Here is a 21,611-nt window from a genome sequence, read left to right as displayed (position 1 = left end):
ACAAAGTGAATGCTTAGGCATAGTGTAAACAAAACAAATAAAGATGTCTGGGTGTGAAAATAAAGTTAACATGACTCTCCAAAATTTAGCATTATTTTATCCGCTTTTAATGAAAGACATTGTGGAAACAGTGTCTGAAATAGTCTGCAGATATCTTGGGGGAGAAGGGTCAAAAAAGGTTATGAATCTGTATTTTAATATTTAAATTATTTTCTTTAAAGGATGTTAAAAAACATTTTTAAAGATTGAAAAATTTACTGAGTTGTTTCCTTATTCTTCCAGAGCACAGTGTTAACAGCAGTAACTTTTTTTTCCCTGAGGATACAGTGCCCAGGTGGGAGCTGGTGCCAGGTCTGCTACACTCCTGTGAGAAAAAGTTTTGTGCCCGTGCTAGATGGCAAGGAGTCCTACACTGCAGTGCACTGAATGCTGCCACATTCTCAGAACAGGCTTCAAAAGGCAGAAATCCGTGTCATTATCATTAAGCCCTTGGATCAAAAAGAGGGGAACTGCAGCTCCCTTCATTGGGTTACAAGGTGGGTTGGGAATCCTGCCTGCCAGAGTTAGATCTCTGCTTAAGTCCCTTCTGTGACAGGGCACCCTTGTTCGCTTTTGTGAGAGCTGTGCTGTCACAAGTGCAAATAAAAAATAAATAACAAATATTCATTAGGTCAGTGATTAAGGTAGACGTCCATAGCCTGCAAGTTATTGGTAATGATGTTCATCGTTGGTGGCAGACTCAGCAGAAAACAAATCCAAATGTGCTAATGAACTACATTTTTGGGAACAGGGCTTACCTTTCCATAATGGGATGAAGGAAAATAGAAAGATTGAGAAAACTTGTTTTTAGAAAAGTACCTTCATTACCACAATGTTAATTGGCACCTTTCATTTAATGTAAATATAGGCCATAATTTTTAAAGAAAAGTAAGCCGTCGTCTTTCCTGTAAGCCAAACTAGCAGCTCTACTGGAGTCAATAGCATTGGTATTTTAATTCCACTGAGGCCAAAATTCTGATTGCATGGAGAAATATTTTATGGTTCCAACAGCAACTTTAGTATTAATATTGCCATCCGGTGCACTCCAATTGAATTGTTTCAGTCTTTGTGCTGGTTTACCTTAAGACACATGGTTTTTTATCAGTAAATTACAGTGAATATTAGAGATTGGCTCAGGTCTGATTTTTATGTGAGGGTGGAATTAAATTTTTCAATTTTTCGGTAGACAGAGCATTACAGCATTTAAAAATTCATATTTAGTTGTAAATGCCTATTTTTGACATCCAGCAAAAATTTGTATTTATGGGATGAAGTTTTCATCATACTCAATAAAAGTAGGCACTTTTATGAAATGTTAATCAAAAAGCATATCAGATCTGTCTAGAAGGCAATCAGTGGATCAAAGAACTATGAAGAAAACTAGATTTTTTTAATCAACTATACTTCCCTCTTGTTTTTAGTATAAATAACTTTGCTCCTGTTTTATATTTAAAACAAACTTTCACTGTTTTGACTTGTCAGTTTAATCGACTTCAATATATAAAAATACACACTTATTTAATAAGATAGGGATCAGTCCCAGAACATTCAATGCTTCCTTGGCTTTCACTGGAGGTAGCTTGAACATATATCACTCTGATCTAAACTATTTTTAAGTCTGGCTTTCTGCTTCAAGACATTAGGGAGAAAAATCCCACACCAACCTCAGTTTAAATTATTTGACAAATAGACGTCGGGATGAAACCTGCCACAATTAGGGATGCACAGGTTGTAAAGTGAGTTGCACTGAACCATCTGAAGGTAATAAAAATTACCTATTTTCTAGGACAATCAATCCTTCAATTACCCACCAAACTTGGGCTTGGATGTCAGCTATCCAATAATGTATCTGTTATTTGTCAGGAAACCCTGCCAGAAGCATTTCTTTTTCTTTGCAGGTATAAATATGAAACACAGACATCAGACACATATGAGTGTCATTTCTTTTCAGATCTGCAAAACAAATTTCTGTGTCTGGAAGGTCCCTTCTGCAAATGGTTTGTGCTCTGGGAAGGGGATTTCAAAAGGTTTTTAACAACTCTGAAGTTGGATAATGAGGGGGAGACACTCCTTCTCCAGAGTTATGCTATATTTTCATGGATTGTGGCCACATGCCAAAGGGCTTGGTAATCATTATTCTGAGCCCCCAAATGATTTCTAGGGATTAAGTGCAAAATAATTGCTTTGAACAGATCATTTCACTCTGCAGTTAATTTTCCCATGAGACTAGTGAAACAGGACACTTGACAATCTAGCCTTCTGATTCTGAGGAAATGTGATTGGAATAGTTCAATATATTGTTCGACACAGTTCGTTGAAACTACAGTGATTTCCTGAAATCCTCATGATATTACCTATACTTTATATTTTTATTATTGTTTAGAACCAAACTAATCCTTTCTTCTATTTCATGGTTTTGCTGCACAAAGAGATTGTTGAAACTCTCAGTTTAGGGTGAGGGTTTTATGTGAACTGGACACAGTCCAGCAACAAATTTGGGGATGAACTTGTCAGTCTGTATATCACCACCAGTGGAACTGAACTTTACCGAGATACACGTGGACATGACAGTCACCACTACTTGCTCTTAAGTAAATGTGGGTATAGGGATCTTAAGAGACCTTCTTCATTCCCAAGGTCTGTCACAAATTTTGTGATTATGTCCATCCTTGCAAACTATACAGGACGAGGACACGGGCTTGAGCATCACCTTTACTGTTCAAGTGTTGGCATACACCTTGCCAATGTTTTGGCCCAGACCAGCTAGTAGGGTCCCACACAACAAGGGAGCACCGTCTGGGGGACAGAATGGTCTCCAGGTTGGTCTGAGTATGCCATCCTTTTTTGGGAGGAAGTGTTTAGCTGTATGAGATGTGCCAGTTGTCTCAGAGAATGGATTTGTCATCTAACATAGGGGCTTTTGTCACCTGCAAACAGGCAGGGAACCAGCATCCTTTGTCTTCTTTGGGAACACTGCCCCAGTCATGGGACATATGCTCTTCCCTCCACTTCAAAAAGTAGCTTTATAAATCTGACAAAATGTTGGGAAAGCTCCTTAATTCCTGTGCAAAATCATGGTAATAACATTCCTCTTCTAGCAAAATATTTTTCTGTTGTATTGGGTTAGACCTGAATCTCTGTCAGAGCAGCAATGTCTCTATGAATTTTGCTCAGTGGGGCCCTAATCTTGCTTGTGTCCTAATGCAATACGTTAATGGCTATTAGTAACACACTGGTGTTTACACAGGTGCTATTTGCACGTGTAACTAACTCTTTTACCAAGTTGTTGGCAGTTTTACGGGGCAAAGATATATTTCCCCCTCAACTTTTGAAGCTTGTGTTTCTGTGTCTTTGTCAAGACCTGATAAGAGTTGTATTGGGTTTATGTGGCAAGGTTTTGGTAGCGGGGGAAGGGAGGGCTGCAGGGGTGGCTTCTGTGAGAAGATGCCAGAAGCTTCCCTTGTCTCCGACAGAGCCCATTCCAGCTGGCTCCAAGACGGACCCACTGTTGGCCAAAGCTGAGCAATGACGGTGGTAGTGCCTCTGTGATAACATATTTAAGAAGGGGAAAAAACTGCTGTGCAACAGCAGCCGGAAGAGAGGAGTGAGAATATGTGAGAGAAACAACTCTGCAGACACAAAGGCCAGTGAAGGAGGGGGAGGAGGTGCTCCAGGCGCCAGAGCAGAGATTCTCCTGCAGCCTGTGGTGAAGACCATGGTGAAGCAGATTGTCTACCTGTAGCCCATGAAGGACCCCAGCGGAGCAGATATCCACCCTGCAGCCCATGGAGGACCCCATGCCGGAGCAGATGGATGTTCCTGAAGGAAGCTGTGACCCCATGGAGAGTCTGCACTGGAGCAGGCTCCTGGGAGGACCTGTGACCCTGTGGAGAGCAGCCCACACTGGAGCAGGTTTTCTGGCAGAACCTGTGGCCTGTGGGGGACCCATGCTGAAGCAGTCTGTTCCTGCATCCCATGGAAAGGACCCATGCTGGAGCAATTTGTGAAGACCTGCAGCCCATGGGAAGGACTCATTGGAGAAGTTCGTGGAGGACTGTCTCCCATGGGAGGGACCCCATGCTGGAGCAGGGGCAGAGTGTGAGGAGTCTTCCCCCTGAGAAGAAAGGAGCAGTGGAGACAACGTGTGATGAACTGACCACAACCCCCATTCCCTGTCCCCCTGTGCCACTGGGGGGGAAGAGGTAGAAGAGTTGGAAGTGAAGTTGAGCTTGGGAATAAAGAAGGGGGGGTGTGTGTTTTTAGATTTGTTCTTATTTCTCAGTATCCTACTCTGATTAATGGGCAATAAATTAAATTAACTTCCCCAAGTCAAGTCTGTTTTTCCCTGTGACAGTAATTGGTGAGTGATCTCCCTGTCCTTATCTCGACCCACGAGTTTTTCTTTATATTTTCTCCACCTGTCTTGTTGAGAAGGGGAAGTGATAGAGCGGTTTGGTGGGCACTTGGCAGCTAGAGAAGTTTAACCCACCACAAGAGTCTAGAGTAACATATTTGAAACATTGCTAGAACAACAGATTATAAACAATTATAAAAAGGTATATAGAAAGTAATTATAGAAAGACAATGATCAGAACTTTTGCCAATTGTCATCAGTCTTTTTTTGAACTATTATTCTTGAACAATGCAATGGATTGCTGTCTCCCTTTCACAATTTTCCTAGTCTTTTGGCTTCTTGTTTTTTGGTAGCTTGATGGTATCAGCACTTGTTCTATGGTCAAACACCTCCTCATGCATAGTTGGACAACAAACTACAATTCTGTATACAGGTAATAGAACTAGTTCAGACAAGCAATTTTGAATACCAGAAGCTATCTGGAACTCCAACTTGGCTAACTTATCTGCTCAGAAATGAAACTTTATAAAATCATTTATAGACAATCTACTGTAACAAAAAAAAATATATTTATCATCAGCTTCTTTCTTTCTCCAGTATACTGTGGAACTTGTAAAATGTGCTTATTTTTTATCCTTTTGGAAAACCAGCCAAAAAATTGTTTTCTATAGAAAATGCTGGGTTTTTTTCTGCAAAATATTTTAATTTGTAGCCTGAAATTCAAAAATGGAATTAAATAAAATTAGTTCCTTTCTTAATTAGGAATTGGCCATATTCTTTAGGTTCTTTGGTGATCTGTATGTTAGTAAAAGGTTACCTATAAAACAATTGCTGAAGATTAAAAAAAAAAAAAAATACAGACAAACCATAAACTAGTAATCTAAACAGACAGGCTGGCAACCAAGGAAGGCGAATGTTAAAAATGAAAATAATAAATGAACAGAGTTTAACTGGTTGTGAATGAATGTATCAGGTTGTAGCAACAGTCTAAAAAGCAATGCTCAGGTTTTTTGCAGAAAGATTAAGCGGCCTTTGAATTTAAAAAGGTTGAGAAACACTTCTTTAAGAGATGGACTATTGAGATTATAAAGACCTTTTAACAGTGATTAATGGCTGTCTTTCAAAGTGTAACTAGCTGATTCAGAAACTGCATTTCACAGAGATCTCAAGTTCTATTTCATTTCAGCCTTATTTTGATTCCTTTCAAGTAATTTTACTTTTTCTGAGAGTCATTAGCTAATGGCAGGTCTCTACATCCTCTGTCACTCAGATGCACAAGGAAGAGTGAAAAGAAGATGAATATTTGAAGAAAACAATTATAAGGAATAAGTTTTCTGAAAGACTGACTTGAGTATCTATTTCTAGACCTTGATCAGAGTTGATAGAAGTGACTTTTTTTTGAGATTGGGGAGCAAAGTTGTGGTACAGGCCAAAAAATAAAAAAAAGGGGCTTTGGCAGCTTGTGGTGAATAACTCCTAAGTGTAGCTCAAACCCAAAGTCAGTCAGTCAGTCAGCTGCACAGATTCAGCAGGGAGCTTTCAGAAAGGATCGCCTCCAAAGGGCCATGGTTAACAGTTTATTTGGCTCTGCATTAAAAGCTGGAAAAGATTAAACTGATTTGTTTTGCTACCCCCAATTTGTTATATGGTTCAAATTGTTGATTCTAATAGTTATTCACATTTTTAGGAAGAAGGGAGAATTATAGTGATTGTTATCAAAAAGTCAGCCATTGGAAACATTTACTAAATCATGATGTTTGGGATACTATGTTTCTCAGCCCTCAGAACAGGAAATAACTGCGGTTATCACAGATACTGTGGTAAAGTAATTGTTGGTAAACGCTGGGGTTTTTTTAAAATAGTAACCACAATGGCCATTAATTATAGAGAGTGAAATAATGGAATTGCCATACTGAGTATTTTATTTGCTTCAGGATAAAACTCTTAATTATATACTGTCATTTACTGTATATGAACATATATCAACTGGCCTGCCATCAACAGTTGATTAGTCTCAATAATGAGCTGTATTACCCGTCCTTTTCTTCTGAAGAACCAAAAGCAAATATAGTTATTTAACAATTTTGTCTCTTGATGTGGTGAACTTAGAAAAGTTTTCCATCTTAATTATTCATTTCCCAAGAAACAGCCTTTAGCATTTTGCAATGTGTGTGTGGGCAGGACCTTCTCAGCCCTGCAGTTTGTAGTCAGACCTGCCTTTAAAAGTATCTTCCTTGACTCCTCATTGATTTTTGTCCATCAGGATGAACTTGAATAACCATTTTAATCACAAATGTGTAACCCTGAACACTTCTGGGACTTTGGCAGCACCTTATCAGAGCTAAACCAATGCAGCATGTCTGCTATTAGTTTTACTAATGTTTTAGGAAAGCCTTTACCCTTAAAAACAGCACTCTCCAGACATCTTGCTTGTCCTTCAATTAAGTTATTCTGACATAAAATTGCAGTAAATGAAAGATGAAGGCCTATAGCATTTGTTATTGGTATTGGAAATAATGTGACTATGCTACTCTTTCTTTGTTATCTGTAATCCCAATAATTCAAAATAACATTTGATTTAAATCTGTATTTATCTTGAAAGAAGGTGATAAGGGGACAGTGTAACCTCTTTTAGGGGTACCCTTTAGGGTAACCTTTTAGCGTACCCTTTTAGGGGTAACATTAAACTGTAGGGGTAACCCAATTTTAAGGATATTAAAGAAGTCCAGAAGAACAGTTTATAACTTGATTTGGTTCACTCAAGGCAGCTGGCTTACACCAAATGATCACATATGCCAATATTTTGTACATTTCAAAAACTAATTTCATGTTATAAAGGAAGAAGATTTCCATGATGGACATTTTTTTTTTTTCTGAAAATTATTTTCAATTTTTTCTCTATAGCACTGGACCTATTTGGAAGGTTGCCATGAACAAAATCTGACTGTGGGGCAAATGGAGTAAAGGCACAGTGAGAAGCAGTGTGTCTGAATGACCTTGTTTAAGAACAGCTGTAAGAGCAAGATCTGTGCATTGAATACCAGGCTACAGTCTAACACTTTTCCTAGTATATGTATTTTATAGGTTTGGCTCAAACAAGACAGACTATATTATAATCAGCTGTGCAAACAAGTAAGTGGAATATATACTGAACCAATACACCTTGATTTAAACCATTATTGTTTTCATAGTATTGTATTGACTTCATATGTTGGGCCCTACGGACACAGTGTGGATTTGTGGCCATTTAGTGGAATATTTAATACAGTGTAGAGTACAAACTCAGATCTTGGTAGACACTAATGGGTTTTGTGCATAGGTCTCTTGCAGGCAACTTTAAGAGACTGTTCCTCTAATGGCATGCAATACAGTTTGATAGAAGCAACAAGCCAAGTAGCCGTAACTCCCCATGGCATTTGAATTTCCTAAACCCACTTGAGTATCAGGAGAGTCCTGTTGCATAAGAATTTTTGATGTTCTGTGTGCTATTTTATCCTTCTGCCAGGAAATATTAAAATATATTATTAAAAAAAGATTTACTCTAGCTGTTTATTTCCCACAGCAGTGATAATATAACCTCCTTTTCACCTACCTCATCTTGGATGAATTTCATTCTAGCCATCAAGGGATACATATACGGATGCTTATTCTTGAAGGCTTTTTTTAGTTGGAGTATTTCTGCAAGATTTCTTTCTGCCTTTGGCCATTGTCATTGCCCATGTATAGCACATGGCAGGCCAGCTATCGCTCTCTGCCACCCCCAGAAAACTCTTGGGATATTTGTTCTACTTTTTTACTGCATTTGAGAGCTCATTTCTCATCATTGTGCTATAATGCCACCACAAAATCATGCTTAGGACTGTCAAATAAAAATGGCCGATGCTGAATTTATTCAAATATGGTATTGAGCAAGTATGTTTTGCTTCTGAATCAGAAGAATGACCTAGTAATAACTGTGCGTAGAAGATATTTCTCTAATAGCAAATTATTAATATTAATAACATCAATTTTAGAAAGAGGGTTTATTCTCAAGATTTTAACACAGTAAAGTTTTGCACAGGTTTGAGAGTAACACGGCCAAAAAAATCTCTTTTTCTTCAGCTGCCCATTTGTCATGGGATGGCAATACCAGCAATAATAAAAAGTCACTCTCCATTTCACTGTACTTTCCTGCAATTCCCTCCCCACACCACTGCCTCAGAATGGAGTGGAAAAGAAAGGGGCTCCATTGATGGCTTTCCAGACAGAAGGAGATTTTCAAAGGGATCAGCCCTGCTGCAGCTCCACATGAAGCACTGTCAATTGAGGTTAAAAAGTTTCTCCTGTGATAACACTTGAGTTTATTTTAAGGTGGAAGAGATCAGAACCAGGAGGTGCCATACTCATGAATTTATTCTCCAGTGTTTTGGATATTGACAAGGCACTGAAGTTATTGCCTCTAATCCCCAAGTATGTCTTTCTGCAGTTCAGTCTTAATTTACCGGCAGAAGTAGAGGCAACCACCCACTTGCTTGCCTCCTCTGCTCAGTACCATTTCTCCTTTGTTCCATTCATTTAATTTCTTTTTTATTGCCTGTTGCTTCTTTTGTTTAAGGCTTCTGTCCCACGCTTCCCCACAGGTTTTGCCACACTATTTATTACACTTTTTATTATATCTGTTTGGCTTCATGGGCTGATTGAGTGATTTTAGGGGAGACTGGAATGATGTCAGATTAGACAAGAAAAGAGAACTATGGGGTAGGAAGGTGAGTAGAGCAAGCTGCAATAAAAGGAACAAGAAAGTAGATTTCTCTGAGGACTTGATTCACATCTGTTAAGAGGAACACTTTTGAAAATGGGCAGTTCATATTAATTTTTCTTTCTTTTAACATACAAGTCCTTCAATTTGGTTGTTATTGATATACTGTTGACCAACTTCATAATCTTAAATAAAGTTAATTAAAGCAAGGTGAAGAAAAACACATTAATATTTTTCAAAGAAAAGACGAAATTATTTTCCTTGAAAAACCATATTCTTTCTCTTTTTTGTTTTTCTTAAAAAGTGATTTAAGCAAATCAAATGAGAAGAACTTCTTTTTCACACCAAAAGAAAAAAACCCAAAACAAAACCAAACAAACTCTGCTGAAATTTCTTTCTTTAACTGCCTACAAATTAAAATCCTAAGAAACAATAATAGGCCTCTTGTGACCTGCTCCTGAGATGATAATGGTATCTGAAGCATTGTTTTCATGAACAGAGCCTGCCTAGACAATGCATCATTGGTTCATTGTAATTTCATCATGTGTTAGAAACTTAACTCCTGGGGGACCCTCAGGCGCAACATGGTCACATAACACAAAACAGCTTTTTGCGTGCAATTATACTACTACACAAAGATGTAGAGTAAGCCACGCATAAACCTGCTTCACTATAGCAATTGGCTATCATCTTAGTCATTTTAAGATACCATCCCAAATTCTTACTCTGTGTACCTATACCTTAAAATGGCCTTGATTTGTCATCTAATGTTGCTGAAAAAAAAAGCAATATAAAGCAAAAATATTGGGAAAAGCAAAAATCCACTGTAGTTTTTCCCTGTCCCTAAATACCACTATGACTTCTGTAAGATCAGGGGTCTGTGCTTCTGAGGACGATTGTGGGAAAGGTGAGAAATTGTGGTTTTACTCCTTCCTGCATCATGCTTTATTTGGCTTTTGATATAAACCACATTGTTTAGGAGTAGCAAAGCTACAGAAACCTACACAGTGACTGTTATCTCTGATGTGTGTGTTTTTCCACATATGCAGAAAACTAAAAAATCTCAGTCCCTCACCATCTAAACAGTTTTAAATGGTAAAGCAGCTGTCCTTTCTAAGCAATAGACACATGCCTTTGCTTCCTGTGTAAAGGAAGGTATTCTTCAGTGGGAATTCATGGAGGCATTTAGTTCCTGTGCAGAAGAAATCTGCTTAAATGTAATGTAATAAAAAGTATGTTAACTCCGCAAAAGCAGACATTCTGTCTGCAATAGACCTTAAAACAATTGTGTCACAGCAAGCTAACAGGTCCTTCTGGGTATGGACAAGCCAGACACAAAAATCTTTCTACATCTGATTGAGATAGTATCTATAAAGATAGATATTTGCAAAGTCTGCAACTGAATTCAAGATGCTATGAATCCATTAGACAGAGCATACTCAGGAGAAGAACAGGAAATATGTGAACAGACACCTGGAAAATTTGAAGTCTGGGCTTTGTTTACAGATGACTCCTTCTGGAAGAGGTGCCAGAATGCAGCCCATGGTGGGTTGCATTATTGAGTGTCTGCAAATATACAGATGAGAGATCTCCAAGAAAGCCTACAGTCTGTATTGCTTAGGGAAGAGTATTCTATGGATTGAAAAGAGAAAAAGCTGGGATAGCAGGATTTAACCTGAGCAGAATCACTGACCAAAGCAACCTCTATTATATTCTGCATCTGCAGTACTCACAAAAGCATATTCAATTCCATGTTTCATCCGATTTCATGACCTGCTACCCATTGCTGTTAATTTTTAACATGGGCAAACTTAGGATAACAAATGGAGGTGTGTCAGAGCTAGATGTTTGTTTGGCTACATAGGAGTTTAATATGAATCCCTGCAGACTGACATATTCTTAATTTTCAAATTATGTTTTCAGAATAAATTGCAGCAAAAATAGCAACATAACAATATATACTGACATGCATAAAATACAGCAGGCTAAATGAATGAAATGGAATAATGCATATGACGTATTTTAGATTAACCAGAAACTCTTCTGCATCATACCTTCTATTTTATAAAAAATGCTACATTCCTTTTTGAAATCATAAAATGAAAAAAAAGGTGCTATAAAGCTGTGTTCTCAGATTATGTCTCTTGACAAATGACAAGCCATTCCATTTTCAGATCATTTGTGGGTTTTGCAGTTTTTATTTTGTAATACACAATTTAAGACAATGAAGAAGTAGAATATATTAATCTGATGATGAAAGGGTTTACTCTTGTACGTGTAGGGCAGGACAGATTCAGATATTATAAAGTCAGAAGGAATTGTGGTTTTGACTTCCTGTATAACACAAACCATACCACACAGTTGAATTAATTCTCACTTGATACAAGATACACTTCTGAAAAGCATTGAGTTTTGTTTAAAAGTTTGCACTACTCGGTCACCCACTGTATCTCTTCAGAAACCTGTTCTGGTGGTTAATTATGTTGTTAAACAAAACAAACAAACAAACAAAACAAGAGCAGCTGTCCTGTTTCTGCATTTATCTTTCTTCACCTTCCAGCCACCGGAACCTGTATTTTTCTTAATGATTGCAGAACTTTCAGCTGTCAAATATTTCTTCCCTAAGCAGCTGCTTGCAGACTCTAAGCCACCCCTTAGCTTTCTCTTTGTTAAACTAGCACTTTTAACTAAGGATTGTGTATAAAAACACAAAACAAAACTATGTTTCTGAACAGACCTGCTGTTATAAGTACATGTACATAATGTTCAGGGAAACTTGCCCCAGCTACATCTAAGCTGGCACCTTCCTTACTGCCCTGAGCTGTATATTGAGGTGTATAACACCCACCCTGCGATCATTCATATGCACAAAGGAACTGCAGATTATGTGAGCTCACCGTTTCTGGACAGGTTCAGGTATCAGATATACACGTGAAAACACTACAATTGTGCTGAGCCCCCTAATGTTTCTATCATTTGCATTTTATACTGAATAAGTATGATTTTTAGGGTATACATTAAAAATGTCTCCTATTACCTATATCACCATTTGTTGTCTAGTTTAATTCTTATCACAGCTACTTTAACTTCCTGTCAAAAGAATGATATTTTCTACCCAATGCAGCATTTTTTTCTCGATTTCAGGACTGAGGTTGAAATATGTAGCAAACCACTGTCAAACAGACATTTACTGCAGTCTTTTTATGTCTCTGTTTTTTGTCATAATTGTTCTCAGTCTTGTGAAACCAAGGCTTTTAAACAGCAAATGTGTGCAGGTGTGTGAGCAAGTTCATGTGAAGAATAAATATGCACACTTTCTCTCTCATGTAAACGAGTCATGATCATTCAAACAATAACTTTTCAGGTCTCTGATCCCTTCCTCTGTCTCTGCCAGGAGGGGGCCTACTACTGTTTTTCCCTTATTGGAGAAAGTGTCCCCTGCAATGTTTAGGGATTGCACTGTGAGTACATCCTCTTCAGTGGACATAAAAGTGTCAGATAATGCCGAACAAAATGTTTTCAGTTCAGCTGTTAACAATTCTCTCCATTTCATCTTATACAAGCGATATTGTAATGAGACATATAGTACTTTGTCAATTAGTGGTCAAGGTGATCACAGAGTGGGACAAAAAGGTAAAAAGGAGGACAATGGGAACTACTATCCATCAGCCTCACTTCCATGCCCGGTAAGATCATGGAGCAGATCCTCCTGGAAGACATGTCTAAACATAGGGAACACAAAGAGGTGATTAGAGACAGTCAACAGGGCTTCACCAAGGGCAAATCATGCCTGACCAACCTAGTGGTCTTCTATAATGGAGTAACTGCATCAGTGGACACGGGAAGAGCTATGGATGTCATCTACCTAGATGTCTGTAAGGCCTTTGATACAGTCCCTCACAGCATTCTGGCCACTAAATTGCAGAGAGAGAGGTTTGACAGATGGACTGTTAGATGGATAAGGAACTGGTTGGATGGCCATGTCCAAGTGGAAAACAGCAATGAGTGGTGTCCCTCAGCGGTCCGTACTGACACCGATACTATTTAATATCTTCATCAACGACATAGACGGTGAGGTTGAGTGCACCCTCAGCAAGTTTACAGACGATATCAAGCTAAATGGTGCAGTTGATTTGTTAGAGAGAAAGAATGTCATCCAGAGAGATTTTGACAGGCTTGAAGAGAGGGCCCATGCGAACCTCATGAAGTTCAACAAGGCCAAGTGCAAGGTCCTGCACATGGGTCAAGGCAATCACCAGTATCAATACAGACTGGGGGATGAAGGGATTGAGAGCAGCCCCGCCAAGAAGGACTTGGAGACATTGGTGGACAAAAAATTGAACATGAGCTGGCTTCTTAGAAAGCCAACCGTATCCTGGGCTGTGTAAAAAGAACTCAGAAGGTTGAGGGAGGTGATTCTTCCCCTTTACTCTGCTCTTGTGAGACCCCACATGGAGTACTGCATCCAGCTCTGGGGCTCACAGTACAAGAAAGACATGAACCTGTTAGAGTAGGTCCAGACGAGGGCCACAAAAATGGTCAGATGCCTGGAACATCTCTGCTATGAAGAAAGGCTGAGAAAGTTGGGGTTGTTCAGCCTGGAGAAGAGAAGGCTCTGGGAGACCTTATTGTGGCCTTTAAATATATAGAGGGGGCTTATAGAAAGATAGAGAAGGACTTCTTACCAGGGCCTGTAATGGCAGGACAAGGGCCAATGGTTTTAAAATGAAAGATGGTAAATTTAAATTGGACATAAGGAAGAAATTTTTTTATGATGAGAGTGGTGACACTGGAACAGGTTGCCCAGAGAAGTTGTGGATGCCCCATCGTTGGAAGTGTTCACAGTCAGGCTGGATGGAGCTTTGAGTAACCTGATCTAGTGAAAGATGTCCCTGCCTATGGCTATGGGGTTGGACTAGGTGATTTTCAAAGGTCCTTTCCAACCCAAGCCATTCTATGATTCTATGAAGATACTTTCACACCATTAAACACCTACCTCTCTATCTTGCTATCTATTGGTACATCAGCCTTTTCCAGCTGCTCTCTTTCTGTCTATGATAAACCATTCATTCTTCTTAGATAAATAGTCATGCACGTCTTCTTACAAACTGCCTTGTGAACTTCATTCAGACAAACCTATTCTTCAAATACGTATGTTTTCATGCATTAAAACATCAGTGTAGAGCAAACAAATATTCTTTTATTTCTTCAGGCAGTGAAATACTAGGGTTTTCCTCCAGTCATATCTCACAGCTTTTGAAACAAAATTGTTTTCTAGAAACAGGGCTCAGTGCTACTGTAAAAATGGAGTCAGTTTTAATACAAAACAGCAAAACATTAGCAAGCAACAACACTAATCACTACCATATTGTGAAACTGTTGCTAGCTTCAAGCAAATTCCTAATGTCCAATGCTCCTGATCACTAGGAAGCTGCTGTCTGTATTTCCCTTTCATTTTCTCTCCACTTCAAAACTAAGAAATTGCAGTGTTTTTATTTTCCAATTAATTTCAGGCCATGCTGCATTAACAGATTTATCAGGGCAGGATCATAGGCTTGCACTGGACACATTGCTTGAACAAGAGCACCAGGGCAAGTCTGTGCTGGTATAGAGTATTCTGCACAGAACTATGTCAACCCACACCAGCCGAGGTTTGGTCCTTGTATATATTACCAGGAGGTCCCAGCACTCCACCAGCTCTTTCAATAATCTAAAAAATAAAAGATTCCTCCTAATATAGAATTGACACTTAGAAACAAATCTTTCATGGAGCTAAGTTTGATCCATCTAGACAGGAATGGTTTGTATTGCTTATATATGGGTGAGATTATATGGCCTAACTCACATTTTATTGGCTTCTTGGGATTCATAATTTGTCAGGCCAGAAGCAAGGAGGCTGGTAGTTACTCCCCAAATTCCAAAATTTCAAGGAAACAGAGTTATGACAGATAGTTACAGGAATACCATTCACAGAAGGGATCTCTCTGGAAAGATTGTCTAACTCTGAATTTCTTTTTCCATGTCATCTCCAGAGACATGTGTGAAAGAAGAGATTTTTTTTTCCCTAGTTCAAACCAAATTCGCTCTTGGCATCCTTACTCCCATGGTTTCATTGGGGACCTCCTAGGAAGGGTGAGCACAATTTTGTTCAACTGTGAGATGGATGGAATGGATGAAATTTATTTCTTCTTTGTACAACTTGACAGCAAGGAATTTTGTAGACTTTAGATGTAAAATCTACTGTCCAAATATTATAAACTTGTACAATTACGTGTGAGTCCCATAGCTCATACACTTAAGCTGGTGAGAATTCACTGTGATGTTATTCCATGTGAATCCATAAACACAGATATTACTGTCACAAGCCCAAAACATTTATTTCAGTGTTAAAACAAAGAAGCCTTTTTCCAAATCATGGTACTCAGAATTGGAGTAAAATGTCTTGCATCTTGTACAGTATTTCCTAAGGGCAAAATGACTGGTTTGTGAGAGAATAAAAATGATTCAAAGCAGTACCCAAAACATAAACTTGAAACAAACTTCAAAGCTTTTTCAAATTCACAACAATACGGTTAACTGAAAAACAAACAAACAAATAAAAGTGAACACTCACCCCCACACCCCCTAATGGGTTTTTGTGTGTGTGTGTGTTCTGTTTTGGTTTTATCACAGATGAAAACATTATTGTGTCATTTCCAAAAGAGCCAAAATTGAGAATCCTTCAATATCTGTCAGGAAAAAAAAAAAACAAACTACAAAAAAATTATTGCAAGACTTTCTTCTTGACTTTTTCATAAGAATTTCAGGTAAATACAAAGTAGTTTAGATGGTTAGTCAAATGGAACTAAATCTTAGACGATGTAAGGTTTGACTACCACCAATTATGACAGCATTTTCTTTAGAAAACTTTAAGCAAAGTTTTAACATAAGTTAGTTTACTCAGAAATCAGTACTGAACTTCGGGTTTTTTCCTTGTTTTAACATCAATAATGTTAACAGTAAATTTGAAATACATGAATATAATACTGTGAATATGATGATGAATATAATGATGAATGTAATATTGTGGATACATTAAAAAAAAAGAAGGAACCTCTCTGCCTCAAAGTTATTATATAGGTACCTGTCTGCCTCGAGGTTATTATATAGGTTTGGTTCCCCTCCTCCCCCGTCCATGGTAATGGTTGGTTCAAATGTTGTTATGTTATATGGCTGTTATTATATGTATGTTATACCTATACATGTTCATTTTCTACATTTACATTTAGATTATATTTGCATATATATATTTGAGTTTACCTATACATATGTCCTGATATTCCTTTTTTCTTAAAAACTGCAATAAAGTATTTTATTGGGAAGTAAAAACATATTCTCATATTAAAGGTAACCAAAAAACTTTGTCTTAAAAAGAGACTTTTGTTTATATTTTCCTTTTTGAACATTTCTTTGAAATATCTGGAAGAATTAACATCAGGGAATGCAGAAAATGAGAATCCTTACTGCATGGAAATTTTGACACTTGTTTTCATTATAAATAATGATGGAAAACATGGAAGTTTCTCAAAAATTGTTCTCTGAAACATTTCATTTCATTGCTTCCAATAAAAGCTAAGTCTTTCACTACAGCTGTTTCTGAACTGAAATGATCATTTTGGTTGTTCAGTTGGCTGATTAAACTTAAGTAAAAATAGTTTTAGCTTCACTTACCATTAAACTCTTCTTCTCCAATAAATTGTTTTTTCTCCAATGTTTGTTCTCCCATGAAGTCTACAGCATGTAATGCTGCCTCTGGGCCAGGCTTCCCAGCCAAACTCATTACCCATGACACATCACATCAGTCGAGTGCAAGGGAAGAGGGAGCCACCTGGCAAAGGATGTGGCCAGACCTGCAACAGGAAGATGAGCCACTCAAACAGCAAGTGACCTGCAGTTCAGGTGAGAAGAAATTCTGTGTAAACTCAGAGGGGATGCTGTGGTTTGGTTTAAGAAAAGGAAATGGTTTTGTTTGAGTCTAAACCTCCTCCAATGCAGTATTTTATTTTTTCAACAGAGAGTAATTTGGGCAAAATAATGAATTGCCTGAAGTAATTCTGAGGTCTGTGGAAAGTGTACAGTCTTTTTAGGCAATACTGGATAGAAAATTCCCATATCGGTTTTATTTAATACTTAAAAAAAAAAAAAGGATGGATTAATCAAGATTTTTCTTTTGCCATTTGCCATTTTTCTGGCCCACAGAGTACCCTCAGCGTCTTCCCTTACCTGTTCACAGACATACACTAGAGGTACTATGCTTTGTATCTTTGTGGATACATTTCCAAGGCTATTTTAGTTTCATTTACTTTTATACTAAATGGAGTAATACTTAAAAGAAACCTATTCTACACTGCAGGTTCTATATAAGAATTTTGAACAAAAAACCCAATGGTTTTATAGCTGTAAGGAAGGTGCTGATCATAGGGTGTTACGTGAAAGGCATCTGTTGTTGAAATGCTGAAACATGTTTTAAGAAGTTTAGCATGTGTGTCTGTGTATATATGGGAGGAGAGGACACTGTGTGTAACAGCAAGTGTGTAGATAGTTAATGGAGGATGGTAATACAAAAGAAAAAAACCACAAATTATTACTTAGTACCCTCAGGCTTACATAGAAAACCTATAGAAGCAGACTGCATGGTGTAAACAGAAGAAAGATTTATGTGCATGAAGCAATAATTGAAAGCTGCATTCATGTGAACGTATCGTTTTAATTATTCATTGACAGAAAACCTGTAGATAAAACACCCGCTAATCTTTAATGTGACAAACCCTCAGGCCCATAAGACTTATTGAGGATGTAAAGAGGATTAATAAAGAGGTAGACGGAATCAAGAAGGATGTGTATGTTGTCCTCAGTGTTCGTTAACAGTATAAATTGTGCAGAGATTTCATAAATCAGACTAAATAATTCAGTTTTATTTAGCTGGTACTGCTGCATATTTTGGAGTGATACAGAATAGTAATAATAGACATTCCAAACTATAGAAAGGCTTCAATAATAATTCTTCTACCTTTGCTATCTTCAGCAGTTATCTTTCAGTTGAAGACAGATGCTTAGTCTGAAATCATTCTTAAAAAGGTTCCCACATCACAAATCTTCTAGTTCTTAATAAAAGTTGCAATCTCAGTGATTGACATAATGATAAAACTGACCTCGTCAAATGAATATCCAAATCTCGTAAAAAATAATAATGAAGTAAATGAGTAAGCAAATATGAAAGGAAAAAAGAAAGAAAGAAAAATAAATTGGATTTTCTGAAGAGTTTTGTATATTTGGTTGAAAAATATTGTCCTTTTTTGTTTTGCTCCCAGCTCAGATGTTTTCCACAGTTCACATGACAAAGCACATCTAAGTTATCCCTACTTAATATTTTGTTCAATCTGAAGCAGAAGCATGGAGATATTTATAGCTCTGAATGTTACAAGTAGGATGTTTACTAGATGTGAAACAAATCCATCGAGAAAATTGAAAAGAAAGTGGCCTATTTGGATCAAGTGGTGGACAAGGCCCATCCTGATCTGAATACCCTGTCACTGCATGATTCCCCCAGCTGTTTCCATGTTAGTCTGATCAGTATCAAAATTTAATCGAAGTCCTGTTACAGAGAAGCTTTAGCTCCAAAGGCCAATACAACCTTTCTGGCTGTTAGTGCTGCCAGAGGAGCAAAAAACAACAGAATGAGGGTCTGGCTGGGTGTCTAATCCTGTGGGGACCTGAATAAATCTCTCCACCTCCTTTCAAGTCTTCTGAAGCTAGCAATCATTAGCATACAAACAATTAGAGAACCGATACCATCTTCGGCTTTAAAAACTCCTTTGACTTTTGTCTGCCATGCAGCACTTCAGGTGTATCATGTATATTCACTGGAACTAGCTAAAGGTATGACTGACGTGACATATTCATCACTCTGCAGAGTATAGATTAGCAAAACAGATGTGTAGAGCCTGGGACAAATCTGGTTGTGTTGAGTTTTACCACCAGCAGAAAGAAATCTGCATCTTGCTATGATTAAACTCAGCAGGAAGAGTCACGATAAATTGTGTTAAATCAAGCATGACCTTACAAAGTCTTAATACAGATTAAACAAATTTAGAAATCATTTTTCATGGTTAGGCATACAAAATACAGAATGGACAGAAATACAGGAAGAAAGACAGAAAGAACATTACAATGACCCATATATGGTGTCAACATTTGTATTACTCACCAGATTTATTAAAGAAATAGTATATTAAAGTGGTTCTGTTTGTTTACATAAACAATTCTAGGGACCTTCCCCTGTTGAGTCAATGACACTGGAAATATTTAAATCTGCATTCTTTTACAGCTTGGAGACATGCCTAACTTCTCAGTTAAGTGATAAAGGAAAAAGTAGAGGAGGTGTGAAAAAGCACAAATACTACATTTTTCTCTGACACTGTTTGTTAGGGTTGCAATATTCCTGTTGTCTGCTGTGCATTCCTGACAGATTGCTGCTGTAGGCGTGGAAGATAAAGAACGTGCATCCTGGCACATTTTACCTGTGATGTAGATATCCAGATATCCAGTGCAGGAGAAGAAGAAAATAGCTGAGCAAACCCAGAAGTAATTTTTCAAATCCCTGAAACTTCATTGGAAGAAAAAAGTGTTAGTTTCTGAATCTAAATGGGTACAAAAACCAACGTAAGGCAAGAAAAGAAATTTTAGATTTGTATCTTAAAATTTATTAGAATAGTAAAGATTTTGTATATCTTGGGCAGGTATAACACTTAATGGCTGTCAATTTAGTGACCATTCTAATGGGGAATTTAACTTGATATGTAGCAGAACCAAAAGATTAAAGGTCTGACCACATATACAGCACAATATTAGTTGTGTCTTTTCTCTTTTGCTGCCCCTACGCAATAACAGATGCAGAGGAAGACAATTAAATCTCACAGAAAGGAAAAATTGGACATTAGTCTGCAAAGTATCTCATGTGTTTTATTGATCTGGGGTACTAAGTGCTTACAAACCTACAGAACAGAATCCAGAGAATTACATTTGGTCTGGACTTTGCAAACATTTATCGACATTTCTCATGTTGATAGTCCTGTTCACATTGCTGCACTGTATAATTGTCATAAATTACATCTGTGTTGCTTAATGTTAACTGAATTATCAAAAAAAGACATGGCTCTTCAGATGTGGAACTGCATTTATTTGAATCTCTGGCATGTGCATTTTTTTTATGTTGGTATGAGCAATTCTTTTCCTTGCTTACTTGCTTGGTACTTATGATATGTACATGAAATTTTGTCTTGGTTTGGAAAAAGTATTCCTTGACTATTGTATTGCAGTTTTCCTTGAAAGTCTTAAGCTATATTTAAAACCCTGGGACTTCTGTCACACCCCCTACTGAGAAAGCTTGCCTTTCTGAATCCTGGCATTAAGCAGAGAAACTGAGGGACAGCATACTCTACTTCAGATAACCTCTGCAAATCTCTTGTATCTCTATATTTTTGAAAAATACTGTGGTATTACAGCCCTGCTGGAAATCATGAATGTAAATTACTTCATATAAAAAAAGCGATATATTATTTAGTATATTTTCAAATAGCTTACTTCAAAGCAGAGAACATTAATAAACATCAAGGAATTTAAAGCGGTGGTGGTGGGGAAATGCAGAGAAGAGTTATGCCTTCAGCTGAAATATAATTTTATTTCTCCCCAGTTAACTAGTGTGCCAATGAAATGCCAGGTGATTTCTGCTTCCCAATCAGTAGCAAATGTGCAAAGCTTGATTGAATTATGATACAAGAGTACAGGGAACATAGTCCTAAAATAAAAAAAATAAAAACAACAGGAACATCCTTGTCCTGATCGTGGGTTTCCCCAGTTGTTCAGTGGAGGTAAACTGTTGCAGCACATGTTCCTCATATTGCACCAAAATAAGAATTAATAATTAAGGGTCTTGCCTTTGGGTCCTAATTTAGCAATGTAAACCATACTGTAGCTTGAGTAAGAATTTATTTTGAAATTTGATGGGAAATCTATTGTTGGTCTTCTTTAATGTATGTCTTTGTAAGTGCAATATATCAGGCATCAATGGATAAGTGTTAGTTAGGTGGGCAATCTCTCTGCAATCTGTTTATATATGACTTTTTTTTCCTCCTTTGCAGCGTCCCACCTCTTTGTAGAGCTTCACTTCATCATTTCTCAATTCTGATTTCCAAGATTTCACTGTCCTCAGTGGCCTCACAACAAAACCCCTGACCCTTCACATCTGTGTCTTCTCCTTTCCAGTGCTAGGGCTTTGCAAGCTGTCTTCCATCATAAAATGTCACTTTTAAATTGATCTTTTTCAATCAGCTTTTCAAACAGGTCAGCTTCGACACTCGCAACCTCTGTTAGCCTGACCTTCTACCCCATCAAACACAAGCTTCATCTCCTCCTCAAGGTTTTAAGTGCTTTCATATTGTG

The sequence above is a fragment of the Calonectris borealis genome, chromosome 2, assembly GCF_964195595.1.
Source record: "Calonectris borealis chromosome 2, bCalBor7.hap1.2, whole genome shotgun sequence".
Lineage (NCBI taxonomy): Eukaryota > Metazoa > Chordata > Aves > Procellariiformes > Procellariidae > Calonectris > Calonectris borealis.
The sequence above is the reverse complement of the archived record's forward strand: the minus strand, read 5'-3'. Positions refer to the sequence as shown.